The 26,762-nt window shown below is 44.3% G+C and overlaps 1 long non-coding RNA gene across 1 annotated transcript; it reads right to left on the bottom strand.

Moving 5' to 3' along the window:
• Positions 1-7,366: 7,366 nt before the first annotated feature.
• Positions 7,367-26,467, bottom strand: LOC115074486. Its single transcript, XR_003852252.1, has 3 exons — positions 26,094-26,467; positions 8,788-8,901; positions 7,367-7,602 (listed from the first exon to the last, which is right to left on the bottom strand). It is a non-coding gene; the product is annotated as an uncharacterized LOC115074486 (long non-coding RNA).
• Between the last annotated feature and the right edge of the window lie 295 nt (positions 26,468-26,762).

Raw genomic sequence — 26,762 nt, 5'->3', positions numbered from 1 at the left:
AATTTCAATATCTTATCTCTTTCTGAATTTTTTGTAAACTTTACACATAGAGTTCCCCTAAATTCTACCTGTTCTGACATAGTTTGTTCTAAGAAGGCAGTTAGATTATTAATTCCACCTTGTGATGTTATATTTTGCTGAGCTGCTTCCTGCATTTTGTTATTCCTTTTTCCCAATGAAATAAAGAAAATTTTTTCAATAGAAGGTAACTCAGTTATATCAAGCATTAAATTTTCTAACATAAATTTTTTATACTGTTCAAATGGTGATATAAGTTTAACATTAGGAAAATTTAGGACTCTTAAGTTGTTATATCTGATTGTATTTTCAATCATTTCAATTTTCTTATTATTTATCAATTCCCCTTGAATCAGCCCTGATTGGACCTTTTCTATTTGCTCACATCGATTTTCAATCCTAACAATTTTCTCTTCATGTTTACACATTTCTGGCTCAACTTTCATTACCCGATTCTGTATATCTACTACTATATTATTCAACGATGAAATCATAGCCTTTACATCAGTTAAGGTAGACCATACATTTTCTAGGGTTACAGGTTGTGATTGAGGCACTTTTGAGTTAACAGATAAATTCACAGTTCCTGGAGAACACAGTGTAATCCTCTCGCCAGAGGCCTCTGTTCTCCCCTCATGCCCCGATGGTGTAGACATCAGGGGAAATTAAATCATTCCATTAGAGTTTCCCCTGATTTTAGGCCTTGCCCCTAAATTCTCTAGATTCCCTCCGATAGTGACGGTTTCCTCAAACATCTTAGGTAGTGAATTCACTAATACATTTAAAGGACGTTAGACACATTTCTACTCCCATAGCAACCTAAAACTTAACTAGGAACTGATCAAAACTGAGATGAAGGCAGCAGTCCAGCAGCAAGAGGGGGGCTTCCCAGTCTTTTGCATCGAGTGTCACATTTATTTTATTTAAAACATTTTCTATACCGTCGTTAAGTTAAATACCATCACAACGGTTTACAGAAGGGCACGTTAAAGAGAAATATGGGTGGTATAGATTACAAATTACTCGTGTGCCATCATAGTACGTTAACAATTTAAATTAATAAACTAGGTGTGTAAGTTAAACCTGATTGTTAGGAACAAATTAGGCAGTTTGATTTTAACATTAATCTGCTTATGTAGGTTACTAAAAACTTCTAGCTTGGTGCATCCTTATCGCTCAACTATTTTTCTCCTTTTCTTTATCTTTATAAAATGCTTGTTTAAAAAGTCAGGTTTTCAGATTAGTTTTGAATAATTTCAGATTTGTCTGTACTCTTATTTCAAGTGGCATGGTATTCCAGAGTACAGGACCAGCCAGTGACAGTGCTCTTTCCCTTACTTGCGTGAGATGTGCTGATTTGACAGAGGGGACAGTTAGTAGAGCTTTATTTGCAGATCTCAGGTTTCTTTGTGGTACATGCACGCGCAGTGCAGTGTTAAGCTAGTCGGCTTTATCATCGTGGATTAGTTTATGGATTATACAAGTGCTTTATATTGTATTCTTTGTTCAATTGGAAGCCAGTGGAGTTCAGCTAGTGTTCCTATAATATGGTCACTCTTTTTTTTGCCTGTCAAAACTCTGGCAGCGGAATTTAGCAATATTTGCAGAGGCCGAATTGTAGATTGAGGTAGTCCTAAAAGCAGGGAGTTACAATAATCTGTGCTAGCGAATATCATTGCTTGTAGAACTGTGCGAAAATTGTTAATCACTAATAGAGGTTTTAGTCTTCTTAGGATCATTAGTTTTGCATAACCTTCTTTTATTTTCTGTGAGATGTGTTGTTTCATGTTTAGCTCAGGGTCAATTATTACTCCTAGATCCCTAACTTTTGTTGCTAACTCGGTGGTTTGAATATTTTTGATTGTGAATGTTGGTTGTGTGTGGTGAGTGTTTTTACGTTCAAGGTGTAAGAATTCAGTTTTGTCAATGTATGATTTTTTACCCACCGGTGAGAAGTTGTACATGTGTATGCGATGCAAAGAGCTCCTGGCTCTCAGAGAACGAGTCCGATCTCTGGAGGCTAGAGTGGCAGACCTGGAGGAGCTGAGGCAGACAGAGAGGTATATAGATGAGACCTTCAGGGACATAGTGGTCAAGTCCCAACTTCAGACTGGCAGCCCTAGTGCTGCCTTGGAGGAAGAAGGTCTCATGATGGGAGAGCACCAACCAGGTGCAGCAGGAAAGGATCCTGTAGCAAGGACCTGCTCTCCAGGTGATGCATTGTCCTTTCGCACTGAGGATATCTCCCCAAGGCCTACTGCCCAGGAGGGAAGGGTTAGGTCGGCCGTCATAGTTGGTGATTCGATTATTAGGAATGTAGATAGCTGGGTGACTGGTGGGTGTGAGGATCGCCTGGTAACATGCCTACCTGGTGTGAAGGTGGCGGACCTCACACGTCACCTAGATAGGATTTTAGACAGTGCTGGGGAGGAGCCGGCTGTCGTGGTACATGTGGGCACCAACGACATAAGAAAATGTGGGAGGGAGGTTCTGGAAGCCAAATTTAGGCTCTTAGGTAGAAAGCTTAAATCCAGAACCTCCAGGGTAGCATTCTCTGAAATGCTCCCTGTTCCACGCGCAGGTCACCAGAGGCAGGCAGAGCTCCGGAGTCTCAATGCGTGGATGAGACGATGGTGCAAGGAAGAGGGATTCAGTTTTGTTAAGAACTGGGGAACCTTTTGGGGAAGGGGGAGTCTCTTCCGAAGGGATGGGCTCCACCTTAACCAGGGTGGAACCAGACTGCTGGCGCTAACCTTTAAAAAGGAGTTAGAGCAGCTTTTAAACTAGAACAAAGGGGAAAGCCGACAGCCGCTCAGCAGCACATGGTTCGGAGAGAGGTATCTTTAAAGGATACTAATGATGCAATAGAATTAGGGCATCCCGACAGTGAGGTTCCAATAATTAGAAAAGCAGTCCAAGTGCCTGTAACTAAAAACTCACCTGAGCTAAAAAATTCTAAATTATCCCTATCAATTAAAAAGCAGAATGAAAATACAAACAAAAAACAAACTTTGAAATGTTTGTATGCTAATGCCAGAAGTCTAAGAAGTAAGATGGGAGAATTGGAATGTATAGCAGTGAATGATGACATAGACTTAATTGGCATCTCAGAGACATGGTGGAAAAAGGATAACCAATGGGACAGTGCTATACCGGGGTACAAATTATATCGCAATGACAGAGAGGAGCACTCGGGAGGAGGTGTGGCACTTTAAGTCCAGGATGGCAATGAGTCCAACAGGATAAACATCCTGCATGAGACTAAATACAAAATTGAATCTTTATGGGTAGAAATCCCTTGTGTGTCAGGGAAGACTATAGTGATAGGGGTATACTACCGTCCACCTGGTCAAGATGGTGAGACGGACAGTGAAATGCTAAGAGAAATTAGGGAAGCTTACCAAATTGGTAGTGTGGTAATAATGGGAGACTTCAATTACCGCAATATTGACTGGGTAAATGTATCATCGGGTCACGTTAGAGAGATAACGTTCCTGGATGGAATAAATGATAGCTTTAAGGAGCAATTGGTTCAGGAACCGACGAGAGAGGGAGCAATTTTAGAACTAATTCTCGGTGGAGCACAGGACTTGGTGAGAGAGGTAATGGTGGTGGGGCCGCTTGGCAATAGTGATCATTATATGATCAAATTTGATTTGATGACTGGAAGAGGAACCGTGTGCAAATCCAAGGCTCTCGTGCTAAACTTTCAAAAGGGAAACTTTGATAAAATGAGAAAAATTGTTAGAAAAAAACTGAAAGGAGCAGCTCCAAAAGTAAAAAATGTCCAAGAGGCGTGGTCATTGTGAAAAAATACCATTCTAGAAGCACAGTCCAGATGTATTCCACACATTAAGAAAGGTGGAAAGAAGGCAAAACGATTACCAGCATGGTTAAAAGGGGAGGTGAAAGAAGCTATTCTAGCCAAAAGATCTTCATTCAAAAATTAGAAGAAGGATCCAACAGAAGAAAATAGGATAAAGCATAAACGTTGGCAAGTTAAATGTAAGACATTGATAAGACAGGCTAAGAGAGAATTTGAAAAGAAATTGGCTGTAGAGGCAAAAACTCACAGTAAAAACTTTTTAAAATATATCCAACGCAGAAAACCTGTGAGGGAGTTAGTTGGACCGTTAGATGATTGAGGGGTTAAAGGGGCACTTAGAGAAGATAAGGCCTTCACGGAAAGATTAAATGATTTCTTTGCTTCGGTGTTTACTGAAGAGGATGTTGGGGAGATACCCGTAATGGAGAAGGTTTCCATGGGTAATGATTCAGATGGACTGAATTAAATCACGGTGAACCTAGACGATGTGGTAGGCCTGATTGACAAACTGAAGAGTAGTAAATCACCTGGACCAGATGGTATACACCCCAGAGTTCTGAAGGAACTAAAAAATGAAATTTCAGACCTATTAGTAAAAATTTGTAACTTATCATTAAAATCATCCATTGTACCTGAAGACTGGAGGATAGCAAATGTAACCCCAATATTTAAAAAGGGCTCCAGGGGCAATCCGGGAAACTACAGACTGGTTAGCCTGACTTCAGTGCCAGGAAAAATAGTGGAAAGTGTTCTAAACATCAAAATCACAGAACATATAGAAAGACATGGTTTAATGGAACAAAGTCAGCATGGCTTTACCCAGGGCAAGTCTTGCCTCACAAATCTGCTTCACTTTTTTGAAGGAGTTAATAAACATGTGGATAAAGGTGAACCGGTAGATATAGTATACTTGGATTTTCAGAAGGCGTTTGACAAAGTTCCTCATGAGAGGCTTCTAGGAAAAGTAAAAAGTCATGGGATAGGTGGCGATGTCCTTTCGTGGATTGCAAACTGGCTAAAAGACAGGAAACAGAGAGTAGGATTAAATGGACAATTTTCTCAGTGGAAGGGAGTGGACAGTGGAGTGCCTCAGGGATCTGTATTGGGACCCTTACTTTTCAATATATTTATAAATGATCTGGAAAGAAATACGACAAGTGAGATAATCAAATTTGCAGATGACACAAAATTGTTCAGAGTAGTTAAATCACAAGCAGATTGTGGTAAATTGCAGGAAGACCTTGTGAGACTGGAAAATTGGGCATCCAAGTGGCAGATGAAATTTAATGTGGAAAAGTCAAGGTGATGCATATAGGGAAAAATAACCCATACTATAATTACTAGGAATGTGAATCATTTTTGAACGATTAAAATTATCGTCAGATAATTTTAAAATCGTCCTAAATCGTTAGAGTGCACGATACAATACAAATGCCCCCGATTTATTGTCAGGGGCATTTGTATTGTATTGTTAAATAGGGCACGGGAATTATTTGGGGGAGGGCGGGAAAACCGGCACACCAAAACAACCCCTAAACCCACCCCGACCCTTTAAAACCAATTCCTTACCCTCCTCCACCCTCCCGAACCCCCCAAAAATGTTAAGTTACCTGGTGGTCCAGTGGGGGGTCCCGGCGCAATCTCCCGCTCTCGAGCCATCGGTGCCATTTTGGCTGCCACTAATTAAAATGGCGCCGATGGCCCGATAAAACCCCCCCCCCACCCGACCCTTTAAATCGACCCCCCTTAGCCTCCCCCCACCCTCCCGACCCAATCCATCGCAAATGTTTTTTTATGGAGGCCTGCGCCACTAAAAAAAAAAAACCCCACCCGACCCTTTAAATCGACCCCCCCTCCTGACCCCCCAAAACCTTTTTAAAGTTACCTGGTGGTCCAGGGGGGCCTCGGGGGGCCTCGGGGAGAGATCCAGGGGGTCCTCGGGGAAAGATTTCTCGTTCCCAGGCATCAGCTGTTCTAAAAAGAAAAAATGGCGCCGATGCCCCTTTGCCCTTACCATGTGACAGGATATCCGTGCCATTGGCCGGCCCCTGTCACATGGTAGGAGCACCATCTTGGCGCCGGCGCCGGCCATCTTTACTCATTAGCCCCTATTATACTATGGGGCACATTTAAAACTAATCGGAGAAAGTTCTTTTTTACTCAAACTCTGGAATTTGTTGCCAGAGGATGTGGTTAGTGCAGTTAGTATAGCTGTGTTTAAAAAAGGATTGGATAAGTTCTTGGAGGAGAAGTCCATTACCTGCTATTAAGTTCACTTAGAGAATAGCCACTGCCATTAGCAATGGTAACATGGAATAGACTTAGTTTTTGGGTACTTGCCAGGTTCTTATGGCCTGGATTAGCCACTGTTGGAAACAGGATGCTGGGCTTGATGGACCCTTGGTCTGACCCAGTTTGGCATGTTCTTATGTTCTTATGTTCTTACATGGCTATCACTAGAAATAATCAAACACTTACTGGTACTTGCATCTCTCCCAGCTTCATAGCATACCAATCCCCACCAGAAACAGGCTTTTAAAGCTTCTTTCTTTACATCACATCCCCCTTTCCGTATTGTAACCAAAAAAACAAAGAGGTAGGCGATCTATAATAGCCGTCAGGAAAACACAAAGATAGATGCCTTGATCTTTTTCAATGTTTATTAAAACAGAGACGTGTTCATAAATTGAGCTGCGAAACTCGGCCTGAGTCGGGCATTTTATGAACACGTCTCTGTTTTAATAAACATTGAAAAAGATCAAGGCATCTATCTTCGTATTGTAACCAAAGGCAACTGATCAAATCACTGCCAGTCCTAACAAGATCCCCAAACTATGTCTTTATTCAATCCAAAAGGTTAAATGGTGTTTCAAAAAATATATCCACCGTTGTTCCTTTCTAACCAATCTCTGATTGAAATTACTACCCCAAGTGTCCCGAGTACCCTGCTCCAAAACTGCAGAGTTAAAATCTGCAAAAGTTTGATGCATGGTTAAACTATGTTTCACTAACGGTGCATCAACTTTATATCGTGTTAAAGCACTATGGTGCTCAATCACCCGTGTATGCAATTTTCTGATCATTTTCACAATATACAGCAATTTACATGTTCACCACCTAATATACACTAGTCCTGATGAACCACAAGAGGTGGAATGTAGAAGTTTGTATTTTGATAACTGCTTGTAAGGAAAAACATTTTCATCAAACGTTTGTGGGCAAACCAAACAACCCCCACACAGATGATGTCCAGTATTCTTCTCTGCAACCTGTTGTGGTTCGCTGTCACTAAAGTTAGAAAGGTCAGTTTTATCACAAAGATTCTTTCCCCTTGTGAAACAAAAATTGGCATGTCATGAAACACAGGATCAAGATCAAGAATATTCCAGTATTTCCTTATGCACCTCTGGATTTAAAAAATTTGAGGAGAAAACGGTAGAACACATACCAACCGATTCTCTTGAGTTTTAGACTTAGGTTGTAATAATAAATCATGATTCATCCAGCGTGCACACTTATAAGCTTTATTAATCACCCACTGTGGATAGTCATGTTCAAAAAAATATTTTACTTTTGAAATCTATCAAGGAGGAACATACTCATTTTACACAGAAAAACTGATTAACAGGTAAATTATCCCGCAATCGCCGTGGATGACAACTACGATAATCTAGCAGAGTGTTCTGGTCCATGGGTTTCCGATACAAAGAGAACTGAAAACCCTCCTTTTCCAAGTTGATCACGATATTTCATGCTCGCTAAAAGTGTAAGTAAATGGCAAATTACAATCACAGCCATTTAACCAAGTCATGAAAAGCTCAAACTAACAATCACCTAACCACAAAATCAGAACATGGTTCAGAAATGGAGAGATGAAAGACATTTTCTTTCAATGGCACCTCCTGCTTCCTCTGGATACTGGATGAGTATCCTCACCTTCTCCAAGATTTGTGCCATGTGGGCATTAACTCTTTTGAGGTTGAGTGAATTAGATGGAAAATAAACAAGATAAGTAAACATTGTTTTCAAATTGAATAAATATAGGCATAGCCGATTAGCAGATGATAGAATCTTTGGTGCAGTTCTGACACTGTCTGTAGCCCATTGCGAGGCAAGAGACGGGTTATTGCATCTTATGTACCTGAAGTCTGATGCTATGGCTTATTTTTTTAAATTAATTTCAATTTACTTTTTATATGATTCGATTTTTGTTGTTTGAACTTCATTACTGTTTTGTCATAACATTGTTTAGCCTCTTTTTTCTGCCATATATGGGATAATCATAGAAGATCACTCTGCTATTCTTATTATTTATTAAAAATGTGTTAGTCGCCTATGCACCAGGCCCTAGGCAATGTACAAGAATGAAAAACATACATAAATCAAGTTACTAACAAAACATTGACATCAACATCAAAATAAAAACAACATATAATGAACCTGTGTTAATAAAGCATAACAATCCTTATAGACAAATATTACTGCATTCAGCAAGACTGTACAAGAAGCAATACAATGACAACATCTAGCAAAGAGGCAGATCCCCATGTGCCCCTGTGCCCAAAAGCTGACCAGGACAGGGGCACAGTGAGGTAGGAAATTCTTATTTCTTATGAATAAAAGAAAAAAGAAAATAATTTCCTACCTCACTATGCCCCTGGCCTGGTCAGGTTTTGGGCACATGGGGATATTACAGAGCTAATATACAAAGGAGAGCAAACTATGGAGCCCCTATAAACATGACTCTCTAGAAAAATGTCCTGAACCTCATCAGGGAAACCCTCAAATAAGGTTGCTTGCCATATTATAGTTGACCTTCAACCCAAATTTGAAGGTAATCCATGTGATTTATGGACAATTATCATACCTCTGGACAGATAGATAAATTACATCATTTGTAAGCACTTTTCTGACACATGTTGAACAGCACTAGAAATTTATACCTGTATCTGGGATCTGTGGTAGATATAACTTAGCAGCATGAACAAGGTCATGCCTAAGAAAAAACGAAATATATACTTCATTGGGACAATGTGTGCTGGTCACCTGTAGAAGTCCTGTAGAGAAAAAAAAATTGATAACGCTGAAATTTTTGTTCATCCCAACATCGTGATGAAAATGTGAGCGCCTTATTTTTATTTGTCTTTAGCTTGTCTGGTGAGAACACACTGGGATTTTTTAGTTCTGTTTATTTGGGTGATGCTGAGATCTCTGACAGTATTGAGCTGCTATTTTGCCATTTATTTATTTAAAATCTTATATTCAGCAATGAGCATTCAGCTTATATTCAGCTATGAGCATTCAGTGCGGATCATAGTATAACAAAGATAAAAACAATAAAACATATACATTACACTGAGATTTTAAAACAGGCTACTAACAGAGATGAATAATAATAGACTCAGGTTCAGCCATCATTGAAATGCCTCACTATACAGGATGCAGAGCCCTGTGGCATTCCCATATTCAGCTCTTGCCAAGAAGAAAACTGGTCGCCTATTTGAACCTGCTGTTTTCTACCATGTATTGAAGACATGACTAAAATATTACGCTTCATGGTGTCAAAAGCACTAGACACATCAAGTTGTACAAAAATATCCCAGAGCACCATGCTCTAAACTGTATAACACAGTGTCAGGAAGGGACAATAATAACAACTCTGTATTATGCTGTTTTCTGTATCCAAACTGATTTTTGTCCAGCAGATCATGGTCCTGTAAATAGTCATCTAATTGAGATAATATAGTCTTCCCTAGGACCTTTGCTAAAGTAGGCAGGTTAGAGATAGACCAGTAATTCAATTAATCATTCATAGGCTTACTATTATCCTTTGCAACTGGTCTAGACAACATCTGTTTTAATAATTATCTGGGGACACAGCCTTTTAACAATGAGCGATTAACTAGATTCCTTAAGATTTCAAAAGAGATGTCCTCCATACTCCTCAGTATGCTAAATGGGCATGTGTCCAAAGAGGAAGATAATAGATTGGTAATTCTATGAGTAACTTATCAGCATGATACGGGTCGCCCGTATGACATAGTGAGGGCAAAGGTAGCGCCGGCGCCATTTTGAAGATTGGCAATACGGCCCGCGTGCAATCTCCTCCCGCTCTCTGGCCACCGCTGCGTTGAGAAATGGCAGCGGTGGCCCTTTGCCCTTATCATGTGACAGGGCAAAGGTAGCGCCTGCGCCATTTTGTTTCCTGGCTCCCGATGGCCCGCGTGCAGGAGGTCGCTCCCGGACCCCCGCTGGACTTTTGGCAAGTCTTGTGGGGGTCAGGAGGCCCCCCCCAAGCTGGCCAAAAGTCCCTGGGGGTCCGGGGGCGATCTCCCGCACGCGTGACGTCGGGAGCCAGGAAACAAAATGGCGCAGGCGCTACCTTTGCCCTGTCACATGATAAGGGCAAAGGGCCACCGGCGCCATTTCTCAACGCAGCGGTGGCCAGAGAGCGGGAGGAGATTGCGTCGGGACCCCCCCACTGGACCCCAGGTAATTTAAAACATTTTGGGGGGGGGGTTCGGGAGGGTGGGGGATTTGTTTTAAAGGTTCGGGTGGGTTTTAGGGTTTTTTTGGTGTGCCGGTTTTCCCGCGCCCTATTTAACGATACAATACAAATGCCCCTGACGATAAATCGGGGGCATTTGTATTGTATCGCGTATCTAACGATTTTGGATGATTTTAAAATTATCTGACGATAATTTTAATCGTTCAGAAACGATTCACATCCCTAATAGACCACCTCCTTTTCGGGATTTCCTAGGGATGGAGAATAGGTCATAAATGTTGTTGGTTATTTGGTTTGTTATCACGTGATCGGTGTTTTTGAACCATGTTTCAGTCACTGCGATGAAGTCTGGGTTTTGATCCTGAAGGATGTCAGAGATAAGTATGAATTTCTTCGTGAGAGCTTGTGCGTTTATAAGAAGGAATGTTAGGTAGAACAGGCTTTTTATAGGCTCAGTGAGTAGAATCTTTACTAGATGTCGTTGTTGGGTGATGCTGAGAGCTCTGACAGTCCTGAGCTGCTACTTTGCCATTTATTTATTTAAAATCTTATATTCTGAAACTTCCTAACGGATCATAATATAAAAAAGATAACAAAAATAAAATACTGCTACTAACACAGATGAATAATAAACTCAGGTTCAGCCATCATTGAAATGCAGAGCACTGTGGCACTCCCATAATCAGCTATTGCCATGAAAAAAACCTGGTCCCCTATTTATACTTGATGTTTTCTACAATTATTAAAGACATGACAGTAAAATAACATGCTTAATGGGGTCAAAAGCACTAGACACATCAGGTTGTACTAATATCCCAGAACACCATGCTCTAAACTGTATAACACGGTGTCAGGAAAGGAACAGTAATAACAACTCTGTATTATGCTGTTTTCTGTATCCAAATTGATTTTTGTCCAACAGATCCTGGTCCTGTAAATAGTCATTCAATTGAAATAATACACTCTTCTCTAGGACCTTTGCTAAAGTAGGCAGATTAGAGATAGACCAGTAATTCACTGAATCATCCATAGGCTTACTACTATCCTTTGCAACTAGTCTAACCATCACCTGTTTAATTTTAATAATTATCTGGGGACACATCTTTCTAACAATGAGCGATTAACTAGATTCCTTAAGATTTCAAAAGAGATGTCCTCCATACTCCTCAGGATGCTAAATGGGCATGTGTCCAAAGAGGAAGATGATCTTTTCAGATTCGCAATTATATGAGTAACCTCTCTCAATGTAAGAGGCTGAAATGCCAACCACCAATGGGAGCAAACATAAATGACTTATTGCTAAATGCTCTAGGAGCTCCAAGCTATTTTGTAAAGCAGATACCTTCTCATTACAAAAATCAGCAATGGTGTACAAGCTGGGAGATCCTCATTACTTTATAATGGCTTAGATGTTAGTCTATTACCAATGAAAATAGCTGTAAAGGGCAATTAACAAAGTAGAACAGTATTTGTGCTTTGCATTATGACATGCAACTCTGTAATCATTCAGTAAGGTCTGATACATATCTTTTAAGTTTCATTATATTGTTTTTTCCAGTTTCTTTCAAACTTGTGAAAAGATTTTCTTAGCTCTACTAGTTCAGTAGAGAACCAAGGATCAGTATGCAATTTATCTCTTACCCATTTGATATGCTTAGGTGCTACTCTGTCACAAACCTTTCTAAGACTAAAATACCAACTGGAACTGTGGGCCAGCCTTGAATTACAATTTCAGATATCCATCGTTGCATAAAGTCATCCTGCATGGAATGGCAGTTACTAACCTTAACAGAAAACATGGGAATAACCTTCACGAAGCGGCAGTCGCTAACCTTAACAGAATGCATGGGGTAATCTGCACGGAGTAGCAGTTATTATCAGAAGCAAATTGCTGGGGAGACTAGATGAAGCATTTGGTCTTTTTCTGCGATCATTTCTATGTTACTATGAGTTCACCTTGGGATGCAAGGACCACCTGGTATATCTACTGCATTTCCAAACCTATTCAAGGCATTGAGCTTTAAAAACAATTAAATGATCAGACTACAATATTTCACTAACTGACAAATCTACAACCTTCTGAATCCAACTCTGAGAATACAAAAGGAGATCTCCCCAAATCAACCCTTCACCCTCTACAAATACTACAAAATGCCACAGCGCGAATCCTCACAGGTCACAAAAGATCAGACCACATCTCCCCTAGGGATGTGAATCGTGCTTCTGACGATTGAAAATATTGTACGATATTTTCAAAATCGTCAGAAATCGGGGGCTCCCCGAAACCAATAGGAAAACCCATGAAATTGTTTGTGGGGTTCTCTCATCGTTTTGGGGGACAGTGGGAAAAACGGCACACCAAAACAATTCCTAAACCCACCCCGACCCTTTAAAACTGATCCCTTAGCTTCGCCCACCCTCCCAACCCCCCCCCCCCCAAAACCTTTTTACAAGTACCTGGTGGTCCAGTGGGAATCCTGGGAGCGATCTCCAGCTCTCGGGCTGTCGGCTGCCACTAATCAAAATGGCGCCGATTGCCCTTTGCACTTACCATGTGACAGGGCATCCATGCCATTGGCCGGCCCCTGTCACATGGTAGGAGTACTGGATGGCCCGCACCATTTTTAAAGATGGCGCCGGCCATCCATTACTGTCTGCTGACATTCTGTGCAATTGTGTTAATACATGGCATGCAGATAGCTACATAACCCTTCCCATGCATTACCTTTCAGTGGCCCAAAACCTTAAGGCTAAGACAGTAACTATAGGAATCCTTCCCTGCCTCACAAGGAATCCATGTACAAGCTGCCATTTGGTGTATGTACACTGATATAATCAGTATGTAGAGGGTACATGCTTACCATGTGCAGATGAGAATGGCTACTCACTATTGTATGCCTATAGCACCTGGACATTTAGCGTATGCATGATCCACCACTATAATGGATGTCCTGCATGGCACCAGAAGTTGGCAGCCTGCCTGTCAGTCACCTAGAGTTGGTGGACAGCATCTTCCGTTTACAAGCACATGTGAGAGACCAATATAGGAAGCTAACTTGGTATGTACCCTAGCATCGGTTTGCCTCACATACGTGGCGTTTGTCAGGCTGAGATAGCTATAATACTGAACACTGCTAAGAAATACGTGTTTTGAGTCATCAGCACCAACAGTACCTGAAATGAGCACTGCAATTTGAATAGACTGCTGCCCACACCTTCCCCTTTCCTCACAGTTCATAACAGCATGCATACATCTGAACGCTCCCTTACTGTGCATTGATCTTACTGAGGGACAGTATCTTTTCTACTGTGAGGGATATGTCATGTACTCTCATACTATTTACTCTGCACAGTCCCCCTTAGCACCCTCCTAGTACATGAATCATACTGTAAGGTATGTCAATGGCAGGTGCAGATGTTGCTATACTGAATCTCAGACGGGGGCCTTTAGGAAGCTCTGCATTTGTCCAACGTGTGATGCAACATGCTAGGTGTGGCGGGTGCAAACCAAGGGGACATGAGGAACATAAAGAGGACACAAAAGGTGGCAGGTTAAACCGGATATTTATTCATGACAACATTGTGCAGGGTATAGTGAATTATTAGATCAGCAGTTTAACCATACATTAGACGTTCCTAGGTAGTCATTATCTGCAAGTACTAGATAGCTAATTGCTCCCGAATGGTCTGAATCCGTGCTACATCGCTGCAACATAGGGAGTATACTGCACACACATATGCAGGTAATGGGTGTTATCTGTACTGGCAAAGCATGATTACCTAGGAACAGAGAAACAGGAAGTGGCACCCCAATAGCTCGGATACTGCAATACATTGATTCCTGCTGGACAGTATACAATGTGTAGACAGGCATAGGGCCCAGGCGGTCCATGTTGAAAGAGTGCACTGAAAGGGGAGAGCGTGAGAGGCCAGCCAGCAGAGTGAAAGTCCAGGCAGCGGACAAGGTATCCCACAGTTCAGCATGTAGGCAGCAGGGGAACACATCAAGAGTGTGGCAACAGCAGTGAAGGCCCAGGACGAGGCAGCAGCGGCATGGCAACAGCAGTGAAGGCCCAGGACGAGGCAGCAGCGGCATGGCAGCAGGAGGGGGCCCAGGACGAGACAGCAGTGGCATGGCAGCAGGAGGGAGCCCAGGACGAGACCATCCCAAGTGGCCTTTGGAGCCATGAGGCGCAGAATGCACCCCACAACCAGCATTAGCAGCCCTTGAGCACACAGGGCATCCCACAGCACACAGGCAGCCTTGGCAGCCCTTGAGAACAGAAAGCACCGCACAGCACACAGCAGAGTGGCGCAGCGGATGCACATGGCACACAGCAGAGTGGCGCAGCGGATGCAGATGCCACACAGCAGAGTGGCGCAGTGGATGCAGATGGGCCAGCTGACCAGGAGGGTGGGAGGTGGTGCCTCATCTGCTTTGGATGATGCATCCTCTTCCATCTCAACGGCAAAGAAACTCTGCGTGGAGCTGCCAATGATGCTGTTGTTTCCATCTCTATGGCACTGCAACTCTGCGGGATGGCAGCCATGGCAACCTCTCCTTTGGATGAGGCATCCTCTTCCATCTCGGTGGCAATGCAACTCTGCGTGGAGCAGCTAATGATGCTGTTGTTTCCATCTCTACGGCACTGAAACTCTGTGGGATGGCAGCCATGGCAACCTCTCCTTTGGATGATGCATCCTCTTCCATCTCGACGGCAATGCAACTCTGCAGGATGGCCATCCCAGTGGTGTTTGGTGGATTCTGACCTACCCAGTTTTGGGTGTCTTGTCATCCCCTCAGGGCCGTTTGCCACGTGGTGCTGGTCCTGTGGGAGGTGGCATCTTCTTGGGGGGACGTACCCTGCGGCCTTGGGACCCTGAGGGACTGGCTTGGGGTGTAGATGCTGTGGAGGATGACGTCTGCTGGTCCGGCATCCGCTGCAGGATTTGTAGCATTATGGTGTTAAGCGTGCCAATTGCTGCAGTCATGCTGGTGGATGCCTGGTTGGATGTTGCCGTGTGGAGCTGGAAGTGGCGGGTTAGTTGTGTTACCGATCTCCTTAGGCCACGCATTTCCATCTGCAATTGTTCGATCTGTGTGCCTGTGATAGGGTCCTGGGGCGGTAGGAAGGGTAGGGCTGGTGTAGCTGGTTCTGGTGCTGGTGGTGGGGGCTTCTGGTGCACGTGGATGTGTATAGGTGCCACGGGTGCTGGTGCAGGGCTACATGGTGACATGACAGGGGTTGGCCGAATGGGAGGACTCATTTCAAATGTGAGTGGGCTGCTTGCATGCAGGGCGGTGGGGGAGCCCTCCCACTCCAGACCGCCAAGGGCAGCTGTCAGGTTGAGGGGGCTGCCTTCGCCTGCCGTTAGGGAGCCCAACTCTTCCTACTCCTCCTCATCTGACCACTGTGTCATGGCATCCATCTGGAAGGGCCTCGTGAACATAGGTGGCCGCCTTGTCCCCAGTGGATCGCTGCTGGTACCTGGGCCTTCCCAGCTGGCATCTGTACCCTGCTGCCTGGGACCAGAGTGCTCTGAAGAAGATGGGGGACAAAAGGATAGACAGCATCAGTACCACAGCATTTTGTACAATGACAGTAGCATGAAACAGGGACACTTTTTAATTGACCAACATGTCAGGCTGATTATAAGGTTATAATTTTTCTGTGTACCTAATGGCCTGTGGGCTGGGGGATGGGGGATGGTGGGCAGGTCCAAAGCTGGGCTCTGTAGAGCACATGGGGTAGGGGAAAAAGACAACAGTTCTAAGCATTTCACTAACACAGCATGGGGAGCAGGTCTAACTATGGGTTGTGCAGAGCGCATGGGGGAGGGGAAAAAGACAACAGTTCTAAGCATTTTGGTCACACCTCCTACTGCTAGTCTCTGTCTGTGGCCTGGGGGATGGGGGGAGGGTCAAGACTGTTCAGGAGAGCACATGGGGAACCTAAACACAAAACATTTCTAAACATTGTGTATGAACCTTGAACAGAACAGCAAAGGACTTGGTGGGGGGTACAGGCCAGCTCACCATCTTCGAGGTGGGATGTATCAAGACGTGGATCCAACCCCTCAAACACGTCTGGTCCCAGCCGCTGCATCAGATGCCTCTCCATGTCTGTGAAGTGGATTGGGCAAGGGGCCGTCCCTCCCGTCTCCCGCAGGTACTCGTTCCTCTCGGCAATCTTCAGCTTCAGCTGGGCCTTGATGTCCCTATAACAGTGAGCCACTTGCTCCCCGGTGCGAGGTATCCCAATCTACCGCCTGATGTCTGCTGCAAGGCTGGCCTATAGCTGTGCCTTGGAGGTCTTCACTGACAGGTTGCCAAACAGATGGGCATAATGAAGGAGGACACCTTCTATGAGACGATCGTTGTCCTCCTGGCTGAAGTGTATAGCACGCTGCCTCACCCTTGCCTGGCTGCCTGATTGGGGTGCCACTTCTGGAGGGGTCTCCTCCCTTCCCTCACTCTCCAACTCACCTGATTCCCCACTCCCTTCCTCCCCCCTCCCCCCACCTGACCTGCGCTTCCAGCTCCCTTCCCCTCTGGCCTGGCTGCCTAGCCCTACCTCCTTCCACCATTCTTTCCTGCCTCACCCTTTCCCCCCACCCCCACCCTCCTATCACTTCCCTCCTGCCTATTTCTCCCACTACCCCCTGTCCCTGCTCCTACTCCTCATACCCCTACCACTACGTCCCTCTTCCTCCCTCCCCCTCCCCCTCTCCCTCCTCCTCCCTCTACCCTCAACTCCCATCTTCTGGCCTCACCTCCCAATCTTGTCACGCTCCATCCTCCACCACACTCCTCCTCACCACCACTACCACCACCACACTCCTCCTCCTCCTCCTCACCGCACTCCTCCTCCTCCTCACCACCACACTTCTCCTCATCACCACCACCACCACCACACTCCTCCTCCTCCTCCACACAGATAAAGACAAACAATTAACAGACCAGCTTTCACTCCAACAGATATGACAAAAGACACAGGTTAAGGGAAACAGATGACAACACAGAAGAAAACTAGACACCGCACTCAGTAATCAATATAATATCTCCAACTACACCTACAGCTCCAACCACCTACCTCCACTCCAAAACTCCTTCCAAACCCTCAAAGGAGGAGGGGCAGGAAGTGACCTTTTATACATGTCACATTATCGCAGTACACGATATTTGAAAACAACGTTTTTCTGCTCCCCGCGAAAACATCGCATAGCACACTGTTTTCATTCCCCAAAGTGCGATTTCAGCGCGAATCGCGAAAACGTGTTTGCGATTCACGAAAACATCGCACAGCGCGAGATATTCCCATCTTTGCGAAAAGTGCCTCATTTGCATGGGAACGCCCCTTTTACTAACGCATGCGTTACCCATGCGTTAAACATACGAAATTGGTAAATAAGGCCCAGAGTTTCCCTTGTTGTTATTTCATTTTCCAGAGTCATTTCGAGGAGCGCAGATACATTTAAAGATTCTTCTTTTCCCTTTTGGGGCATTTGCTCATCTTTTTTCTTCTCCTTGGCGCTAGGTAGGTAATATATTTTAGTTAACACCGGTATGGCCTCATCAGGAAATTTCAGAATATCTTTAACATAACTTCGAAATAAGTCTCTTGATGAGAGCCCTTTAACTTTTGGAAAGTTTAATATATGAAGATTAGCTCATCTAAGTTCATTTTCCAGCCTTTCCACTCTTGCATAATTTAATATTTGCAATTTTACTAAGTTATTTTGAATTTCTTTTATACCATCAATCTTTTGTTCATTCTCCAACATTCTTTTCTCCAAATTATTTACTTTTACATCGGTATTTTTGACTTCTTGTAGATTTTCTCTAAGTAATGAAGACATGTTTTTTATGGAAGAATCTATTACTACAAACATACTCCAAATTGTATCCACAGTTATTTCTTTAGGTTTAGTCAAAGAATGAATACCAGCTACTTGGATCTCCGGCTCACTCCTCCCTGTAGCCCCAAGTTCTCCGTTCTTACCATCATTCTGAAGATTCATTGCAGCCTGGACCCTGGAACCTCGATCCTCTTGGCTCACCGAAAGTAACGCCTCTCCTGCGTCCTTCCTTGGGACTGTTGCTCTTACAGGTGCCATTCTTTCTTCCAGCCACTCAACAGTGGCTCCTATTGATGTATTAAAAATCTCCGATGGCGGGTCAGGAGCTTCCGGAGCGCCGGGACTGAGGGATGTTTCCTCAACTTGAGACCCCATGGTCTGCTCCCCCACGGAGGTCTCTGCGTTTCCTCCTGCCGGCTGAATCCTGCAGAACCTGCAAACAAACACTCGATCCTCGGCTGTCTTAAATCCAACGGAGTAGAGGTAATATTGGTCTTTAATTTCGCCTTTCGTTTCATGTGCGGCATAGGAAAAATCTCTCAAGGTAAATATCGAAGAAAGGCAAAATTCAGTTAAGACCGGAGAGCGAGGTTCGTGCGTCTCGTCTATAGGGTGGCCATCTTGGACTCCATTGGGATCATTTACGTCTTAACTTTTTGGCGGGCTTTTCATTCAACCATCGCGAGACTCCACATAAATACCCCTCAGTGAGACACCTTGCACTATTCATTTCCAGATTCCACGACACACCGCAGGTATTGTTTGAATTTTATTTATCGGTATGGTTCTCGGCATAGACATCCGTTTTGCTCAAAAAAAGTTCTTTACATGATACTAAAAAAAGGGGGTTCTCTGGTTGCAGTCCTGCTGTCAAAAATAAACACCAATGCTGATGTGATATTACTGCTAGAATAAAAAAAAAAGACTTTCTTGCAACTTAACTGTGAGTGTATATATATACTTTTTATTCATACTCTTTGGTGCCTTGTATCAGCATTGCATTGAATCAATTTTACATATTTTTTAGCATGACATCTGGCCACTAATTTATTGCAATCTCAAACTGAGTAAATGCATTTTGTAGTAATTTTGGCGTTTTCACTTTCACAGTAACAATGAATGTATTCTCAACACACAATACCTTGTGAATCAAAGAGAAAACAGTGTGATTGTGGAAGAGCCAATAGACATGGCTGACAAGCTATTTTATTTATTTTTGTACACATCATTAGTTTGTTGGAGTTTTTTTTTTGTTAAATAACACTCACTTTTTCATTGCCCTTCATTTGTTCTTCATTTATTTATTCATTCATTTTTTATTTATTTATTTTTTATTATTATTTTTTCTTCCTCGTTCTTTATTCTTTTCACAAGTACAACTCAACAATGTTTCATATCATTATAATAATCCATTTCTTTAAATAGTATACTTATGTTTCATGAAGCGAAATCCATCTACTTCAAGTTGTTTAGACAAACATGTGGTCTCTCATTTCCTCCTCTTATATTTGCCATTTTGATGCACTCACACACATACATGTGATGATTTATATATTTTTATTGATATTTGTATATAGACATAATTTTATGTTTTATTTGAAAATTTTTGTATATATATGTATATATGTCTTATGTTCCATTTTTATTCATGTATTTTATGTCTTATTTGATTTTACACGTATTTATGTATGTATGTGTGTTTTATAATTTTTTAAAATAGCCCCTGAGGCAGCTCCTAGAAGAGTGAAACTTGGCCAGAGTCGGGCAAGATCCAATAAAGTCTTTTTTACCAATCCTTTTCCTCCTAATACTCAATGCAGCCATTCCTTGTATCCAGCTTAAATTCTGCGTTGCTTCATACAAGTGAAGTTCTACATTTTCTCCATCACAAGCTACTTTCCAGCTTCCTCTCCAGCGGCTTAAACTGGACTTTGTTTAATCGCTATATCCGCTTCTCGGATATTCATCTGCTGTCTAATAAAGGATTACAAATACCCTTGGGATTTTCCTATTGCCTGCTGGGATTTTGCTACCTTGAGTCTCAAGATCGTCACAGGCTCCATGCCTCTTTCCCAAGAGGTATTCTCCCATTCATTGCCCTGGGAGATCCGATTCGTTGAATCACCAGCCTTCCTGAGGTCTCGTTGTGTTGTCTGTAGACTTCAAGCTCCCTTGAACTGTGCCTTTACCATAGGGGAGCCTACATTTCATGTAGCTTTTTGAGAGACATTCATCTTCCTTCAACTTTGAGGGGTCACTATTGTCGCTTGTCCTCTTAAAGAATTGAAGTTAAAAACATGAACTTTCTTCACTTGCCATTTTCCTCTATGCGAGTCTTTCAGCAAAGAATCTTCACATCTCTGACTAGCTTTTCACCGTTGGTACTACACTTCAAAGTGCTCACACCAAAGCGCTTTTTGAACTTTAATCCAGGTACCCGCTTCTCGGGGGCCTGTGTGCGCTGTCTTCAGAAGACTAATTCCTGCCTACTCTGCTTCTCGGAGTAGTGCCAACCTTTCAACAGAGACTGCTCCTCAGGACAGTATTGATTACTTGGACTTCCTTTATATTCATGTGTCTACGTCAAGTCCTCAACAATGTTGCTTTGTCCTTTCTTCTCCCCTTGCAACATTGAAGACCTGTGTTTGTATCTTTAAGTTCCCAATTGGCATCGGACTTGCCTGCCACCTTCTGCCATTAACAGGACAGGCGGGGGCCTTTAAAGGGGGGGGTACTCTTGCGCCCCTGCCTGTGGATACCCCGCGGACAGGGCCTTACCTTCCTTCTGCGGCCTGGTCTGCCACCGAGCCGCACTGCCTCCTTCCTTCGCGGCCTGCCTGCCATGCTACAGGGCCTCCTGCGTGGCTGGAGCCACACCTCCTATGTATGTCTTCGGGGGAATCCCTACACCAGGAATCTCCATCTCTTCATGGCCTGTGCCACCGCTGGAGCTCCTCCACTTCAGGGGAATCCCCTCATGGGGATTTCCCTCCATCGCAGCCCGAGTGCTGCCATCATCTCCTCTTCGTGGCAGGGAGCCGCTAACGCCGTCTCCTCTTCCTCGGGTCTGGTGCAGCGCCAGCGCTGCTCCTCTTCAGTGGCAGGAGCTGCCTCCGGCCTTCTTTCTTCGTCTCAGTGTCGCTGCAGGCCTCAGCTCCACCCCCTGTGCTCCAGGGCTCCCTCTAGGGGCTGGCCGTGCGGCTTCTTCATTCATTTAAAGGGACAGCACAGGAAGTTCCTCTTCAGCCCTCCCAGATGACGTCTTCAGGGCCCTTCCTGCTCCTGCCCTATAAAAAGGCGCTGCTTCATTCCTTCAGTGCCTTCGGATGGTTTCACATCATCTTTGGATTCACACCATCTTCAGAGTAACATCCTCCAGAGTTCCATCTTCGGAGTTCCACTGTTCCATCGTGGTTATCTTCAAGCTGCTGTCCAGAAGACTTTGTCTTCAAGTCTTCTCTCTTCGTGATGTCTTCGTCCGACGTCCAGGTCTCCCCTGTCGTCTACCTTTCTCGTGGTATGTTCCAGTCTCAGGCTTTCCTTCCACAAGCTTCTGGATCCCTCGTCTATTCATAGATGTCCCTGACGCTCCGATGTCTCGATGTCTTGACGTCCCGTAGTTCGCCTGTTCTGAGTCCCAGATGTCCTGGTGTCTCGACGTCCTTCATCAGATGTTCGTCCGTCTTCTTCTTCTACAAAGACTTCCAGATCCTACCTTAAGCATAGGCCCATTCCTGCTGTTGTCCATCTCTTCAGATGTCCAGGTTCCCTAATGTCAAGATGGCTTCTCTGAGGTACTGTCCTCTGCATACCTCTCTCTTCACTACACTTCTTTATCCTGGAGAACATGTCAGCAGTTCTTGGCGTTCCACGGAATCTTCAATCAGTCTATTCTTGATAGATTTGAATCCCTCCGTTAGACTTCGTCGAGTGCTGCCTAACTCCTCTCCATCTGGTGCTCCTCCCATTCCTAGCGTGCTCTGTGACCAGCCTCCGGGTTGTGTAGGGCACGCAGCGGTCAAGGTGGTCCGCGACCAGTCTTCAGGCTGTATAGGGCGCCTTGAGGGATAGCACTTCCTAACTTCAAGAGTCTTATCTTGTCAGTCTTCATAAGAACATAAGAACATAAGAAATTGCCATGCTGGGTCAGACCAAGGGTCCATCAAGCCCAGCATCCTGTTTCCAACAGAGGCCAAACCAGGCAACAAGAACCTGACAATTACGCAAACACTAAGAAGATCCCATGCTATTGATGCAATTAATAGCAGTGGCTATTCCCTAAGTAAACTTGATTAATCGCCATTAATGGACTTCTCCTCCAAGAACTTATCCAAACCTTTTTTGAACCCAGCTACACTAACTGCACTAACCACATTCTCTGGCAACAAATTCCAGAGCTTTATTGTGCGTTGAGTGAAAAATAAGTTTCTCCGATTAGTCTTAAATGTGCTTCTTGCTAACTTCATGGAATGCCCCCTAGTCTTTCTATTATTCAAAAGTGTAAATAACCGAGTCACATCTACTCCTTCAAGATCTCTCATGATCTTAAAGATCTCTATCATATCCCCCCTCAGCCGTCTCTTCTCCAAGCTGAACAGCCCTAACCTCTTCAGCCTTTCCTCATAGGGGAGCTGTTCCATCTCCTTTATCAGTTTGGTTGCCCTTCTCTGTACCTTCTCCATCACAACTATATCTATACCCAAGAGTGTGCCTCTTCATCCTCTCCAAGAGCCTTGTCTCTTCTTCGTCTTCAAGAGTATGCCTCTCCTTCATCCATGTTCAGGAGTCCTCATCTAGTCCAAGTTCTAGGAATTCTTCTGTGAACTTTGACACTTAAGCTCTCTGGTTCAGGAGTCCCCTGTCCCGGTTCCATTCTTCATGAGTTTGAACTGTATCCAAGCTCGCTCTTGCTTTCCTATCCTCGGGGTATCTTGGGGTTCCTCCCTGAGTTATCTCATGGACCAGGGGCACACACTCACACTGGATCAAGCGATCACACCTCTATGCCCCTTCTCAGGGCTTCCCGCACGCATTCACCACGGAATAAGTAGTTACAAGGCGTGTCCGCAACAGCGGAGGCAGCCATCTTACCCAATGGAGCAGAATTTGGCAGAAGAGAGGTGAGCAACAGAGGGCACAGCCGTCTGCAACCGATGAGCGCAACACAGATGCCTCAGCAAAAGGTTATTTCCATCAGAGAAGTGCATGGCCTCTGCTGATACACAAGAAATAGTCCGTGCTCTGTTGAGGTTACTGTCAATTCAAGACATTCAAATAAGAGGCTTCTGCTTTAAAATCTGAATAAAGGCTAAAACGCTCAGTAGAGATTATGGGGCGGATTTTCAGAGCCCTGCTCGCGTAAATCCGCCCAAAACCGGGCGGATTTACGCGAGCAGGGCCCTGCGCGCCGGTGAGCCTATTTTACATAGGCTCACCGGCGCGCGCAGAACCCCGGGACTCGCGTAAGTCCCGGGGTTTTCGGAGTGGGCGTGTCGGGGGGCGTGTCGGGGGGCGGGGCCGGAGCGCGCGGCGTTGCGGGGGCGTGTCGGCAGCGTTTTGGGGGCGGGTACGGGGGCGTGGCTATGGCCCGGGGGCATGGCCACGCCCTCCGTACCCGCCCCCAGGTCGCGGCCCGGCGCGCAGGAGGCCCGCTGGCGCGCGGGGATTTACGCCTCCCTCTGGGAGGCGTAAATCCCCCGACAAAGGTAGGATGGGGGTTTAGACAGGGCCGGGCGGGTGGGTTAGGTAGGGGAAGGGAGGGGAAGGTGAGGGGAGGGCAAAGGAAAGTTCCCTTCTAGGCCGCTCCGATTTCGGAGCGGCCTAGGAGGGAACGGGGGTAGGCTGCGCGGCTCGGCGCGCGCAGGCTATACGAAATTGATAGCCTTGCGCGCGCCGATCCAGGATTTTAGCCGATACGCGCGACTAAGCGCGTATCTACTAAAATCCAGGCTGTTCGCGCTCGTCTGAAAATCTACCCCTATGTATTTTTCCTAAAAGCATAAACAAAATGGAAGTTGGTGTGCCTTCCTCTGGAGTGGTAATGATGCAGAGCAGCAAAATTTCTGAGGCTGAATTTTGAATGCATCCAAAATCTCATTTTATCCTGGGAATTCAAACATTTTTTATAATGGGGGGGGGGGGGGGGCGGTGTAAAATAAAAACCTATATGAACTAACATCTGATATTGTATCCATGGAGCTTATCTTTTGCAGTGTTGCCTTTCCATAGGTAGGCCTGCTTGAGTTCCCTTTTGGCATGGGAAGTTTACTATATTGTAATTGTAATTCATTTTGCTCATGGCTTTTTGAAGATTAAGCCCACATCCAACATGCTTTACCATATGGATTACAAGTGCCTTTTTTTGCTTTTGTTTTTTGCAACGCTTTCTAGGTGGCACCACAGCAGTGCATGTAAATATAACATTCATGTAGTTAGTTGTATGTGATATTTTTATCTTACAAGACTTCACTTTGAATGCATTAGGGTTGAAATATTAGGTGGTTTAAAAACCACAAAGAATGTGTGTTTAGGTATATTTTGAGATTAGATTACTTCAGTTTTCCATGGGGACAGTCCATCAGATACCCACTCCTCCTTGTAAATGAGTTACTTGTCCAAAATTGGCATTACAAGGAAGAAGGGTACCATATTTGCCCACCTGAAATCTGGTAGCCTTACTCTAACCTTACCACATCTGTAAATGATGTTCAGACACAAAGCTATTGTTAGAAAAAAGAGAAGTCCAAGAATGACTCCATTACACTGCACAGGATTGAGAGGGGGTGAGGAGGGGAGGAGGGAGATGGGAGGTGAGTGGAGGTGGGATGTGAGCACTAAAGTAATTGTTTGCACAGGACAGCAAAACAAATAGCAGCGCCCTGCTGTTAGGCTAATCTGGAGCCACTTGACAGTCCTAATCAGAGCCTTGCTATCTGTTTCTGCTATAAATAAAAATGCCAAAGGAACATATATTTTCATTGCAGAAGGGATAGGTGTATCTGTGCGTACTCTGTTCCATTTATTATGCATCACTCACATTTCTACAAAATCCAATCCTTCCTGACAAATACAATTTTCCAACTAAATAGTTCAGTAAGAGCAGGCAGCTTTTCTGTTCTACTTGATTTTGTTTCCTCGTTCCTGGTTATGTTTCCTCAGCTATACCACACTCTGGAACTTGCTAAAGCTGCAAACATTTTGGAAATTAATATTTTGCCTCTTTTCTTAGAATAACGTTTACTTGGCAATGCTATAGCATCCATAAATCTTTTCACATTTTTCCAAATCATTCTTTCCTCAGAACTTGCACATTTATGATCCTTCTACTTTTTATAGTGTGCACTGTAAGAACATAAGAAACTGCCATGCTGGGTCAGACCAAGGGTCCATCAAGCCCAGCATCCTGTTTCCAACAGAGGCCAATCCAGGCTACAAGAACCTGGCAATTACCCAAACACTAAGAAGATCCCATGCTACTGATGCAATTAATAGCAGTGGCTATTCCCTAAGTAAACTTGATTAATGGACTTCTCCTCCAAGAACTTATCCAAACCTTTTTTGAACCCAGCTACACTAACTGCACTAACTACATCCTCTGGCAACAAATTCCAGAGCTTTATTGTGCGTTGAGTGAAAAAGAATTTTCTCCGATTAATCTTAAATGTGCTACTTGCTCATGGAATTATTATTATTATTCGAAAGTGTAAATAACCGATTCACATCTACTCATTCAAGACCTCTCATGATCTTAAAGACCTCTAACATATCCCCCCTCAGCCGTCTCTTCTCCAAGCTGAACAGCCCTAGCCTCTTCAGCCTTTCTTCCCTTTTAATCTCCCCTCTCAATTCTCTGGGTATTCTATGTGCTGTTTTTTGCTTTACCTGATCTTTGTTCTTTGCCTCCTCCTCTTGGAGCTGCTGCTTTGCTCTCCTGCATTCACCTCTGTCAGTGATTAGTCTTTTGCCTTTGAAATTGGCAGCCTATCAAGTCCTGAAGTGCAACGCTGTGTGGGTCATGTGATTAGAGAGACTCATTTTCACTCTCCTGGTGCTGCGAAATGAATCCTCCCTCTTGCTAGCAGGATGCTCTGCGGTGGCATAGAAGAGACTCCTTAGGTTAGGTCGGTGCCTCCCTGGGATCCTGGACACTGAAGCTGAGCTGAGATGAAGTGTTCCAGGGTTTTAAGCTGACACCGAGAGATACCTGCTGATTCTTTCATGTCAGGCAGTAGCGATCTCCAGTTGCTCCTGCCCTGCCAGTGCTTATCTCAGAATGGCACCAGCTGATCTGAGTACAACAAATATAAGTGCAAGTAAGTCTCTGCTGGTCAAATTTCAAAAGTGTAATTTTAATTCTCAATACGGCAACTCCTCTTAGTAAACACAAGGTTACATAGCAATTCCCCCAACATGGACCGTGTTTCGCCCATCCAGCTGCTTCGGGGGGAGGGGGGTGCAATATTTTACAACAAAACCATCTGTAATTACAAAAGAACATACAAATTGACCAGGATATCTCAGGGAAACAAGGCATACCGACTTTATACAAAA

The sequence above is a fragment of the Rhinatrema bivittatum genome, chromosome 12 (genome assembly GCF_901001135.1).
Source record: "Rhinatrema bivittatum chromosome 12, aRhiBiv1.1, whole genome shotgun sequence".
NCBI lineage: Eukaryota > Metazoa > Chordata > Amphibia > Gymnophiona > Rhinatrematidae > Rhinatrema > Rhinatrema bivittatum.
This window is presented reverse-complemented; position numbering and strand designations above follow the sequence as displayed.